This window comes from Narcine bancroftii, chromosome 8 (assembly GCF_036971445.1).
Source record: "Narcine bancroftii isolate sNarBan1 chromosome 8, sNarBan1.hap1, whole genome shotgun sequence".
In the NCBI taxonomy this organism is placed as follows: Eukaryota; Metazoa; Chordata; class Chondrichthyes; order Torpediniformes; family Narcinidae; genus Narcine; species Narcine bancroftii.
The window spans coordinates 109284508-109296590 of record NC_091476.1 but is presented as its reverse complement, the minus strand read 5'-3'; the positions used below and the strand labels follow the sequence as shown (position 1 = coordinate 109296590).

General features: G+C 40.7%; 1 protein-coding gene across 2 annotated transcripts in view; it reads right to left on the bottom strand.

Moving 5' to 3' along the window:
• The window catches only part of ttc12 (tetratricopeptide repeat domain 12), a 103634-nt gene extending 91952 nt beyond the window's left edge, over window positions 1-11682 (bottom strand). Inside the window, exons 1-2 of one of the 2 annotated variants that reach the window (XM_069894839.1) lie at window positions 11603-11682; window positions 11350-11491 (exon numbers count right to left, since the gene is read on the bottom strand). The gene's annotated coding sequence lies outside the window, so the exon portion shown is untranslated. The remainder of the gene's footprint in view (window positions 1-11349; window positions 11492-11602) is intronic. The other variant, XM_069894840.1, reaches the window with a different exon arrangement.
• Window positions 11683-12083: the final 401 nt, after the last annotated feature.

Below are 12083 nucleotides of genomic sequence, written 5' to 3'. Positions count from 1 at the left end.
TCTGGTCTCTGAAGATCAGAGACTCAATGCTGGTGGACTTCACGTGACCCAAGACCTCCAGGTTGGAGACACAGTCTTGCCAATGGATGCCAAGGATGGAACGGATGGTATACAACTGGTATACAACCTCCAGTTGTTTGATGTGACTTCAGTATAGACTCCAGGTCTCACATCCATATAGGAGAGAAGGAATGACTACTGCTCTGTAGACTTTAAGCTTTGTGGAGTTGCGGACATTGTGTTGATTGAGCATTCTGGTACGCAACCTCCCCAGAGCCTGGCTGAGCTTGCTGATCCTGGAGTCAATTTCTTTGTCCAAAGACCCATTACTCGAGATGATGCTCCCCAAGCTGTTTATATTTGTCATCTGGGTGTCATCAACAGTCATTTTTGGTTCTATGGGGTTGCTATTTGGCAGGACTGATGGAGTACTTCAGTCTTGTTCAAGTTGATGGTCAGGCCAAAGAGCATAACAGCATCTGATAATTTGTTCAGCATTAACTGTAGATCACTGTCTTTGTGAGTCAAGAGCACACAGTCATCAGCAAAAAGGGCTTCTTGAATGACTGCATAGAGACACATTGTCCATGCGTTCAAGCAGAAAAGGTCAAAGAGAGGGCTGTCCAATTGGTATCTGATGTACACTCCCTCCTCCAGATCTTGGACAGCATGTGACAATATGCAACTGAAGAACAGATTGCACAAGACTGGAGCTAGTACACAACCATGCTTCACCCAATTAGAAAAGGCAAATCCAACTGATATGTCACCACTGCAGAGGACCTGTCCTATCATTCTATCATAGAGCAGCTGAATCATTTGTACAAATTTCCTTTGGCATCTGTATCGACTCAGGATGATCCAAAGAGCCTCCCTGTTTAGCAATTTTGTCAGCAATTTCTACACCAGTAACTAAACTGTAAACAAAGTGAAAATGTAGTGTAAATATAAATATACAGTAATAAATAACAAGTATACAAGAACTTAAATGAGTCTCTCAATGGGCATACTTAATGTTCAAGAGTCTGATAGTTCTTGTATATGATATGACAACCTACCTGCTAACATCTCATGCAAATAACAATGTTTTTTTTTAAATTTATGGTAGGAACTGTTATGTAGAATCTTCCAACACGACTTCAATATAGACATCTCGACAAATTTTACAGTATCAGAGGGAGGCCAAGGTTTTGCAATCTATGCATATCTGACTACACTGGTCAGGACTTTGCAAGTAGGATGATATAGCCAACACCAACAACTGCAGCATATTGTACTTTTGTCGCTGCTTCTTGGATTAATGAAAGAAACATTTCAACAAACATGTTCTTGTTAACTCTGCTTCACACAGCAATCCTGACACCGGGTGGTTAGCCAAGTGAACTTCCATTTTGAAAAGAAAAAAAACAGAAGAACTGCAGACGATGGGATCCTTAAGTAAACAATGAGATGCTGAAGAAACTCAGCAAGTTGGGCAGGGCCAATTGGGAAAAATGGTCACCACCTCTTATTCAGACCACAGTAAAAAGAGGTGGTATTTCATACATGAAGGAGGAACTTTTATATTGTTTAGTGAAAAGTCTTTTGCCCCTGAAGGATCGCACTTCTGATAACAAAATACTTTTCGCTACCTCACAATTGCCAATTCAAGTCCCTGGAATGGGATTTGAATCCAATGATCTTGTCGACGAGGGTGAAACATGAATTTACAACATTCATGGAGAACCCGATTGAAAAAGATTGACATGAGCCTAATATAACCATATAACCATTAACGGAGCGGAAACAGGCCATGTTGGCCTTTCGAGTCCGCACCGGTTCACTGGTTTTGTGTGCCCTCTTCAGGCATTGGTCCCGGTAGATCTTCATTCAATAATGACTAATTTATTTTATTCTTGGACTATTTTGGGACAATTAATGAAATCAAGGTGCATTTTGACAAACATTTATATTATGTTATGTACTAACTTAGATGGTCATTTCTGGTCAGATAATGAAGCCAAGGACTGATGGATAAAAATTATTAAATGATCAGGAGAGAAGTCAGCTAGATGATTTTCAGTTTGTGCTGTTAAACTGATTCGGAGCAATAGCATGAAAATACTGTTCATTTCTCTTAGATGCAGGAAATGTCAGTTTTATCAAAACATGTACAATATTAAATGACAAATGCTTAGTCTTCCCAAACCATACACTTACTCAGAGGCCAAGTTGTGGACCCAGGTAAATCAACTCAGACCCAAGGTCAAAGTTGAACTCTCCCCTCTCTGCAGTTCAACTATACAACAGATGAGCATGCTCTGAACTGGAAAGGAAGATCAATAAATCAGAATTAATGTTAATGACCAAATCTATATTCTTGATTTTGACCTCCAAAGTCATGGCCTTACTTAGAAAGAGAAACAGGTGTCATTACAAGGTGGTGGAGTCCAGATTACCACGTAATGACAGTAGTTAATCAAGATGTTAGCAAGATTCTTAAATGAAATCACTGCAATTAGCTTTTCTATGTCCAAGCTCCCTAACTCTACTGAAGTTCAGTTGATGCTTGAATTGTGGAAATTAGTCATTCAAACTCTGTTATATGGTCATCAGTGCCAATGAGAAAAAAATGCTTCAGGAAACTATCTCGGAAGATCTTTCCTGGAACTAACACACAATGGCATCATGAAGAAAGCCTCTACTTCCTCAGGAGTTTGTGGAGGAGCTAGTGGAGTTGTTCAAGTGAACCGGTACGGACTTGAAGGGCCGACATGGCCTGTTTCCATGCTGTAAACGGTTATATGGTTATAGAAATAAACAGCTATTCTGGTAATGAGAGTCTTGGGCAGTGTACTTTACACAATCATGAGATCAACAAAAATACAAAAAAAATTACTCAGACATTACACACTGACAAGAACAAGAACTTGTGGAGCATCAGGTTTTGATTAATTTGACAAGAATGAGAATGAGGTAAAGCAACAGCTTGTTTAATAGGAAGAGGCACCTGCAGCTTGCACACCATCGATGAACTGCTAATATCTGATAAGCAAGTATGCTCACTGACGTCGGCATTATGAATTTGTTTAAAATTCTTTGTGTATTTCAGATGATTCATTTGTAGGATCTGAGAGATGTTAGAGCATCATTTGCTGAAATCCATGCAAATGGATTTTAATTACTTCTTCTATGTGATGTTCTTGTCTGGTTCTAGATTAAAAGAATAGCACTATTTTACATTACACAGAGAAAATATTATTGAATATATGTTGATAGATGAGTTATAATACCAATAACTTTTAAAATGGATTATACCCACAAGATATTGTGGAGGATGCCACAGTACAATTGCTGCTATAGACAAGATTTTTTAATTTCCCCAACAAAGTTATAGACCAGAGAATAGTACAGCAGAAGAGCAAGCCCTTCAGGTCAACACCTACCCTGCCTATCCTTCCCATGCTGCAAATCCAACACACAAGCATGGCCATGAGCAGTTCACAGAGAATAAAATGGTTTCTCTTGGTTGGACAGAGAAAGCTAACTCAGACATAGCTTAAGGGCATGGTACAAGAACATGCCAACTCCTAAAAAGCTGCTCAGAAGCTAATCAGCAATAACTGGCAAATCTCTCAGGGATGATTTATGGATAGCTACTTTTTTTTTTTGCACATTAAATGCTCCAGTTAGTTGTAAAACAGTATATGTGCACATATGGAACTATTTTACACCACAGTGAATTAAACATCATAAAATTGCCAATGCTGCAAAAATCTATTCTGTGTGTTTGGGTGTAATGTGAAAAGATATACTGTTGGGTTGCATTGACTGTTTTGGAGAACAGAGTGCCCAGGAACAACAAAGTCTTCAGAAAGTGGCAAGCTTTGCCAATTCCACCATGAGCATCAGCTTCCAACCACTGAAGACATCACAAGAAAGTATGCAGTATCAAAGATATCCATCATTTTGGTCACAATCTCATCTCACTGCTACCTTCAAGCAGAAGTCTGATGTCCAGTGCTTCCAGGTTCAAGAACAGTTTCTTCCCCCCCACAGCTACCAGGTTCATTAACCTCCCAGTACTATCCTAACCCTGCTCAAACTATTCTGGGACCACCAATCAGTCTGTCTGCACTATTAAAATGCCAGGTTTCTTTATTGCAACTGTAACAGTGAGTATTTCTTTATCTATTATTTATTATCTCTTTATTCTGACAGCATTTAATTTATACTTTTATACTATATGCACCTGTGTGGCTGCAGCAAGAAAGGATTTTGGTGCATCTGAACTTTGTACATATGCACATAACAAACTCCTTATCTGTAATAAGTGCAGAAGCGACTGAACATTCAATAGGATGAGCAGTATCTGGGGAAATAGAGGGTTAATGACGTGGCTGATGAATTGTCATTCGCCTGAAAGGTCATCAACTGATACATCAACTCTTTCCACATGTCACCTGACCTGCTGAGCATTTACAGATATCATCATCACATAACATTGTAGATTGGTAGTTTGGCAATTGTACTGCTAAGGAGGAGTCTAAATATGGCACATGGTGCCTATGCAGAACATGGACACTGGAGGCAGAAGTACGAAAGGTACAAGACGATAGAAAGATTTGAGGTGTGGACACTGATCTTCAAGTTAATGGATAGGGCAATGGTGAGGCTTGCATGGAACAGGACCACCACCAGTGATAGGGACAGGTTGGAAGTCCCAGAGATCTGGATGAAAGTAGAATGTAGAGGAGGGCAAAAAACAATATCAGAATTGATGACATTGCAAAATTGCTCAATCATTGAAGATCACAGATCGAGGAAGCCCAATGAAAAATGGGCTGGTGTGAGATTAATCTCAAAAACAAAAGACTTCAAGCTCATGACAACATAAAGAATTGTCAAGGTCTGTCTTCATAATTTTCAGATAACTCTCTTGCTAACAGCAAGCTAGACTTCAATACTTACCCTGAATTACTCTCTCCCTATCGATCTTTCCCTGGATGTATTACATCATTGCCTAACTCCTTTATCTGTTTCTAATAATATTTCTTTAATCTGAAGCAGCTTTGCTGCAGTCAAATTTTCTATCTTTGAATATGTTAATACACTTGTGTTAAATTTCCTGCATTAATTTCTACTCAATCTATGACATGGAAATCATGTTTCGACCCAATACTCCTCTAAAAAAATACTGAAAGTACAGACAAGTCAGGAAAAAATAAATAAATTGGACAACGAGAAACAGATATGCTTTCTACACAGCCCTTTCATTCCGGCACATTTGCTCCTTTTTAATGGAACGCCCCCAACCGGGCCCCAACAATAGATAGTAAGGGATTACTAAAGTGGTATGCGAGTGGAAAGAAAAAGTTTGCAAACCACTGCAATAGATCAATACTTGTAGATTTTCCCATGCACTTTTATAAATTGTGTGCATATGTTTAATTAAATTGTGCACGTCGTATCCCACACTCTTTTATACATTGTGCGCACATGTCTTATTAAATTGTGCATGTTTTTTCCCATGTATTTTATAAATTGAGCACATCTAGCAGCTCACCAGAGGCTTAATCAAACCGGCTCAGGAGGTTCCAAGTGACGTCACAATGCAATGACGTCATTTGGAACGTGCGGGGTTTTCAAAAGCTGCAGGTGACTAAGTAAACTATTTTTACTGAACTTCGACTCTACTACATCTGAAAATTTTCTCATTCTTCATTTCGCACAGCGACACAGTTGCTACATGCATGAGTTTTATTCCCGCTGCGATTTTCCCACACTCTTTAGAGTGCAGAAGGATGAGAGGAGACTTGACAGAGGTCTACAAAATTGTAAGTGGCATAGATAGGGTGAACAGCCAGCACTTGTTTCCCAGGGTAGAATCAGTAAACACCAAAGGACATACATACAAAGTTAAGGGAGGAAAGTTTAGGGGAGACATCAGGAGTAAGTTTTTAAAAAAAATAAACACAGAGTTGAGGGTGCCTGGAATGCCTTGCCAGGGATGGTGGTGGAGGCTGAAACATTGGGGGAATTTAAGAGATTCTTAGGCACATGGATGAAGGAAAAATAGAGGGTTATGGGTAGGAGGAATTTTGTGCTTTTTTTATTTTTAGGGATATATGGATCAGCACAACATCGAGGGCTGAAAGGCCTGTACTGTGCTGTATTGTTCTATGTTCTTCTATTAATTGCTGTGTGCTTATAAAAGTAACATTTGATAGCAAACCCTTGTGTCCCGACTCGTCTCTCATGAACCTGACATTTCCTCAAAACAGTGACCAGTGTTGGGACCAACCGTGTTACTGTTGCCGTTACTCACCATTATCACCCTAATTTCAACCTTGCATACAAGACCAAGGGAAAATTTTGAGCCTTTTTTTAAAATGTGGGTCTAACATGCCATCAATTATAATATGTTATACGTGACACTAGACGCCGATGTTGTTGTATTACATTTCCCGCCTCTTTTGGCCCTAGAATGCTGGCTTGTGTAAAAAGACACACCAACTCAGAAAAATGCCGGCTTTGTTCGTTTCAGTGTAAATGACCAAAGCTGGTTTAATGGTGGGTCTTCCATACAGAAATATTGCAGAATTTCTGAGTGAAGAACTTATGAGTTTGTATTTCAGGAGAGAAAAGAAGCTGTTTGGATTTCTCTTTAATCTGGTTGACACTAATCCCACAAAACTAAAAACTAAAACTGTAAAATATGGTCATTATCTCATTGATTCTTCTTGGCAATGTGTTTGTTACATCTGAAATCTTCTCCCAAAAATTACTTTGCATAGTGTTCTTTTTCTCCCCTCTCGGGTGTTGCAGTAACACTCATGCCATACAGCTGCATATCAATGACAATCACCAATAACAGAGAACTTTATCAAGTCTGTTTGCTTTACATCAATATTCATGAGCTCCCGGACAACTGTGACCTGGATGCTACCATATACATAGCATAAATGTGCAGGCTACAATTGAAGATCAAAAACTGGGTATTTCAAAATGATCAACTCAACTTGTAACTCAAAGACACAGTTCAGGCATACAATTCCAGCCATAATTCAACAGTTTAGCCTCATTCAAAACAAAGCCATTGGCTTGATATAGGCTCTAGTCATTGTCCTGAGCATTCATTCTTTCTCAATGGTGTAATGAGGCTTTAATCTGTTCCAGCTATAAAATGTAATGTAGCAATAGTTCTGTAGCAATAATAATGTAGCAAGACTTCTGTAGCAATGATAATGTAGCAAGACTTCTGTAGCAATGCAGCAAAGATTTTCCAACTGCATTCCATGATCTTTCTTTGGCTTGGCTTCGCGGACGAAGATTTATGGAGGGGGTAAAAAGTCCACGTCAGCTGCAGGCTCGTTTGTGGCTGACCAGTCCGATGCGGGACAGGCAGACACGATTGCAGCGGTTGCAAGGGAAAATTGGTTGGTTGGGGTTGGGTGTTGGGTTTTTCCTCCTTTGCCTTTTGTCAGTGAGGTGGGCTCTGCGGTCTTCTTCAAAGGAGGCTGCTGCCCGCCAAACTGTGAGGCGCCAAGATGCACGGTTTGAGGCGTTATCAGCCCACTGGCGGTGGTCAATGTGGCAGGCACCAAGAGATTTCTTTAGGCAGTCCTTGTACCTTTTCTTTGGTGCACCTCTGTCACGGTGGCCAGTGGAGAGCTCGCCATATAATACGATCTTGGGAAGGCGATGGTCCTCCATTCTGGAGACGTGACCCATCCAGCGCAGCTGGATCTTCAGCAGCGTGGACTCGATGCTGTCGACCTCTGCCATCTCGAGTACCTCGACGTTAGGGGTGTGAGCGCTCCAATGGATGTTGAAGATGGAGCGGAGACAACGCTGGTGGAAGCGTTCTAGGAGCCGTAGGTGGTGCCGGTAGAGGACCCATGATTCGGAGCCGAACAGGAGTGTGGGTATGACAATGGCTCTGTATACGCTTATCTTTGTGAGGTTTTTCAGTTGGTTGTTTTTCCAGACTCTTTTGTGTAGTCTTCCAAAGGCGCTATTTGCCTTGGCGAGTCTGTTGTCTATCTCATTGTCGATCCTTGCATCTGATGAAATGGTGCAGCCGAGATAGGTAAACTGGTTGACCGTTTTGAGTTTTGTGTGCCCGATGGAGATGTGGGGGGGCTGGTAGTCATGGTGGGGAGCTGGCTGATGGAGGACCTCAGTTTTCTTCAGGCTGACTTCCAGGCCAAACATTTTGGCAGTTTCCGCAAAGCAGGACGTCAAGCGCTGAAGAGCTGGCTCTGAATGGGCAACTAAAGCGGCATCATCTGCAAAGAGTAGTTCACGGACAAGTTTCTCTTGTGTCTTGGTGTGAGCTTGCAGGCGCCTCAGATTGAAGAGACTGCCATCCGTGCGGTACCGGATGTAAACAGCATCTTCATTGTTGGGGTCTTTCATGGCTTGGTTCAGCATCATGCTGAAGAAGATTGAAAAGAGGGTTGGTGCCAGAACACAGCCTTGCTTCACGCCATTGTTAATGGAGAAGGGTTCAGAGAGCTCATTGCTGTATCTGACCCGACCTTGTTGGTTTTCGTGCAGTTGGATAATCATGTTGAGGAACTTTGGGGGACATCCGATGCGCTCTAGTATTTGCCAAAGCCCTTTCCTGCTCACGGTGTCGAAGGCTTTGGTGAGGTCAACAAAGGTGATGTAGAGTCCTTTGTTTTGTTCTCTGCACTTTTCTTGGAGCTGTCTGAGGGCAAAGACCATGTCAGTGGTTCCTCTGTTTGCGCGAAAGCCGCACTGTGATTCTGGGAGAGTATTCTCGGCGACACTAGGTATTATTCTATTTAGTAGAATCCTAGCGAAGATTTTGCCTGCAATGGAGAGCAACGTGATTCCCCTGTAGTTTGAGCAGTCTGATTTCTCGCCTTTGTTTTTGTACAGGGTGATGATGGTGGCATCACGAAGATCCTGAGGCAGTTTACCTTGGTCCCAACAAAGCTTGAAAAACTCATGCAGTTTGGCATGCAGAGTTTTGCCGCCAGCCTTCCAGACTTCTGGGGGGATTCCATCCATACCTGCTGCTTTGCCACTTTTCAGTTGATCGATTGCCTTATATGTCTCATCCAGGGTGGGAACCTCATCCAGCTCTAGCCTTAGGGGCTGTTGAGGGAGCTGGAGCAGGGCGGAATCTTGGACTGAGCGGTTGGTACTGAAAAGAGATTGGAAGTGTTCTGACCATCGGTTGAGGATGGAGATCTTGTCGCTGAGGAGGACTCGGTCGAGTGATTCCATGATCTATACCACTTAGAAAGACAGGGCACTGTGAACATGGGAATCTTGCCTCAAGCAAGTAACAATCTAGGTCACGCACTATCCTTACTTGAATTTGCCACGTTATCATTGGTTTAACTTTCTATCGAACAATTCAGACTATCTTTACATAGTTGCTTACAGCGGTTTAAGGAAGTAGCTCAACTTGACCTGTCTGGGGCAATTAGGTTTGTTGATCTTACCAGTCCTGCTTTTATCTCTCAAAAGAAAAGTGATTGATAACTCAAGACAAGTATTATAAATGTTTTTAGGTCTGTAACCTTTCATAAAAACTCCAAGGATTAAATGCAAATCTGTTCAGATAACCAACTAACACAACAATAAAAAAGAATTAAAGGAATTTTATACAACTGCATTAAACAACTCAAGAGAAAATGATCATTGCAAATAGATATGAAAATTCATATTTGGAATCATTTAATAATAGTTGAAAAATTACATTAAAATATGATTTTTACGGTTGAGGTTTTGTTTTGGACCTATTGTATCTGCAAGCTTGCAATGCCTTCTGCTGGAGAATGTCTGATACTGCACAGCTCTTACTGAGAGAAGGAATTTTCCAAGTCTCTCCAACTTGCTCTCATTCAAAAATCACAGCCGATCATCTAGGCTTGGTTTCCAATCTCTCTTTCAGTTACAATCAGAACAACCAGACACTGATGCAGTGCAGTAACTCATGGTCTCACGTCACCCGCCCACCCTCCCATAGACCGAGTATAGAAGTAGCAGGTGTGCGTTCCCTGTATGTCTGGGGTGGCGGAGGCGTGGCGGGGAGTGGATTAGGTTCTAAAAGTAAATAACTTTAGACTTTTATACATATTGATATATGCAAACTGTGGTTACAAAAAATGTTTTTGTTGTTATAACTAATTATAGAGATATTTTTATTTTTTTTAAAAATTCTGCTAAAACACTGCACAAAAATTTTATAGATAAGTCATTTTGGTGTCACCCGGTTTGGTCTGCAACCCCCCTCACCCCAGTAGTGATGCCAGGGCACTGATGCCAGACAATGGCAGCACAATTGCTGTACCGGTTAGTGCAACGTCTTTACATCACCAGTGATCAGGACCAGGATTCGAATCTCTCGCTGCAAGGAGTTTCTACGTTCTCCCCATGTCTGCATGAGTTTTCCCCAGGGGCTCCGATTTCCTCCCACCATTCGAAACGTACCAGGGTGGAGCTTAATTGGATGTAAATTGGGCAGCATGGACTCATGGGCCAAAATGGCCTGTTACCATGCTGTAGTCTAAAAAAAATTGCAACTGTGGTGGCCAAAATACTTTGCCATTTGCACATCACGTTCCAGAACTATGATGAATTGTGAAGTTTAGGTGTCACCAAAATGGCAGCTCAAAGCATTGATTGACAGAAATCAGAAATTTCACTCAATACTCAATTGTGATGGCTCACTCCATTCAGCTTTTCAAGTTATGGTGGGAATGATACTGCTTTTTCATTCGATTCTCACATTGCTTGTTTCAATGTCCAAAATGTATTGACCCATTGCAGATAAACTTTATGACTGACCACCCACAACTCCCTGAAGTAGAATCCAAGCTTCACATTCTTTTGAGTGAAAACATTTTGTATTTAACCTTGGGTTCATGTCTCTTAAGTCTAGAACATTTAACTAAGGTAAACTACCCTTTAACATCTACTTTGTCAAACCTCTGAGAATTTAACTCTAGAAACTGCTTCTCAGTATGTGTGTACACCAACTAAAATCATTGCCCAAGTACATTGTAACACCAATACCAATTTAGACAACTGCTATAACTTTGGAATAAAGACAAGTGATTTCACCTGTATATATTTATACAGTTCCATTAAGTAACCAAGAAAAATTAAAGTCTGTGATCGAAAGGAAAGTGCAAATTTTGCTTTTCATCTCATTACAAATGCACAAAGACTAAATAATTCCTGGGGATACAAGGACAGAGATCATAGACCCAAGATAAGATCTATTATTTTTTATTTATTTACTAATTGGGATTATATTTACCCAAATGATCTCCATGTCACAAGATGGACAACCAAAACAATAGGATGTGCTTTGCAGAAACTCACCAACCTAATTCTTCGTTATGTCATGGCTCTCAGCTAGTCAGATGTTACCATCTTTCATCATTGCTGGGCAAAACTTCTCAAAGCCATTGTTAAACTTCAAACATTCCACATTCTCAAGGAAGCCTTCATAGCCAGCTGTATCCTGAAAATATCAAAGAGGTCAAAATAGTTAATGTAGTGTTCACAATTTGTATATTGTGTAAAGTAAAAAAAAGGCAAAGGAGGAAAAACCCAACACCCAACCCCAACCAACCAATTTTCCTCTGCAACCGCTGCAATCGTGTCTGCCTGTCCCGCATCGGACTTGTCAGCCACAAACGAGCCTGCAGCTGACGTGGACTTTTTACCCCCTCCATAAATCTTCGTCCGCGAAGCCAAGCCAAAGAAAAGAAAGTAAAAACATGCCACAATTATTCCAAGTTCAGAAACAAACGCACAGTAATAATGAAGGTTTACCTGTTTCAAGAACCTTGTGCATTTGGCATGCTAATTATCTAAAAATCTTTGGGAAGAGTGAAGTACTATTTCATGTTATTAGCAAAAAACAAAACTTTGCGTTAATGTCATTTCATGTGAAAAATGTTGCATAAGAACCATACTGGCTTGAGTTATTAAAGTTATGTAATGAAATGACTGGTTGCTTTATGCAAGTATTTAAATTTTAATTTATTTAAAATTCAGATATACAGCACGGTAACAGGACATTTCAGCCCATGAGTTCATGCCGCTCAATT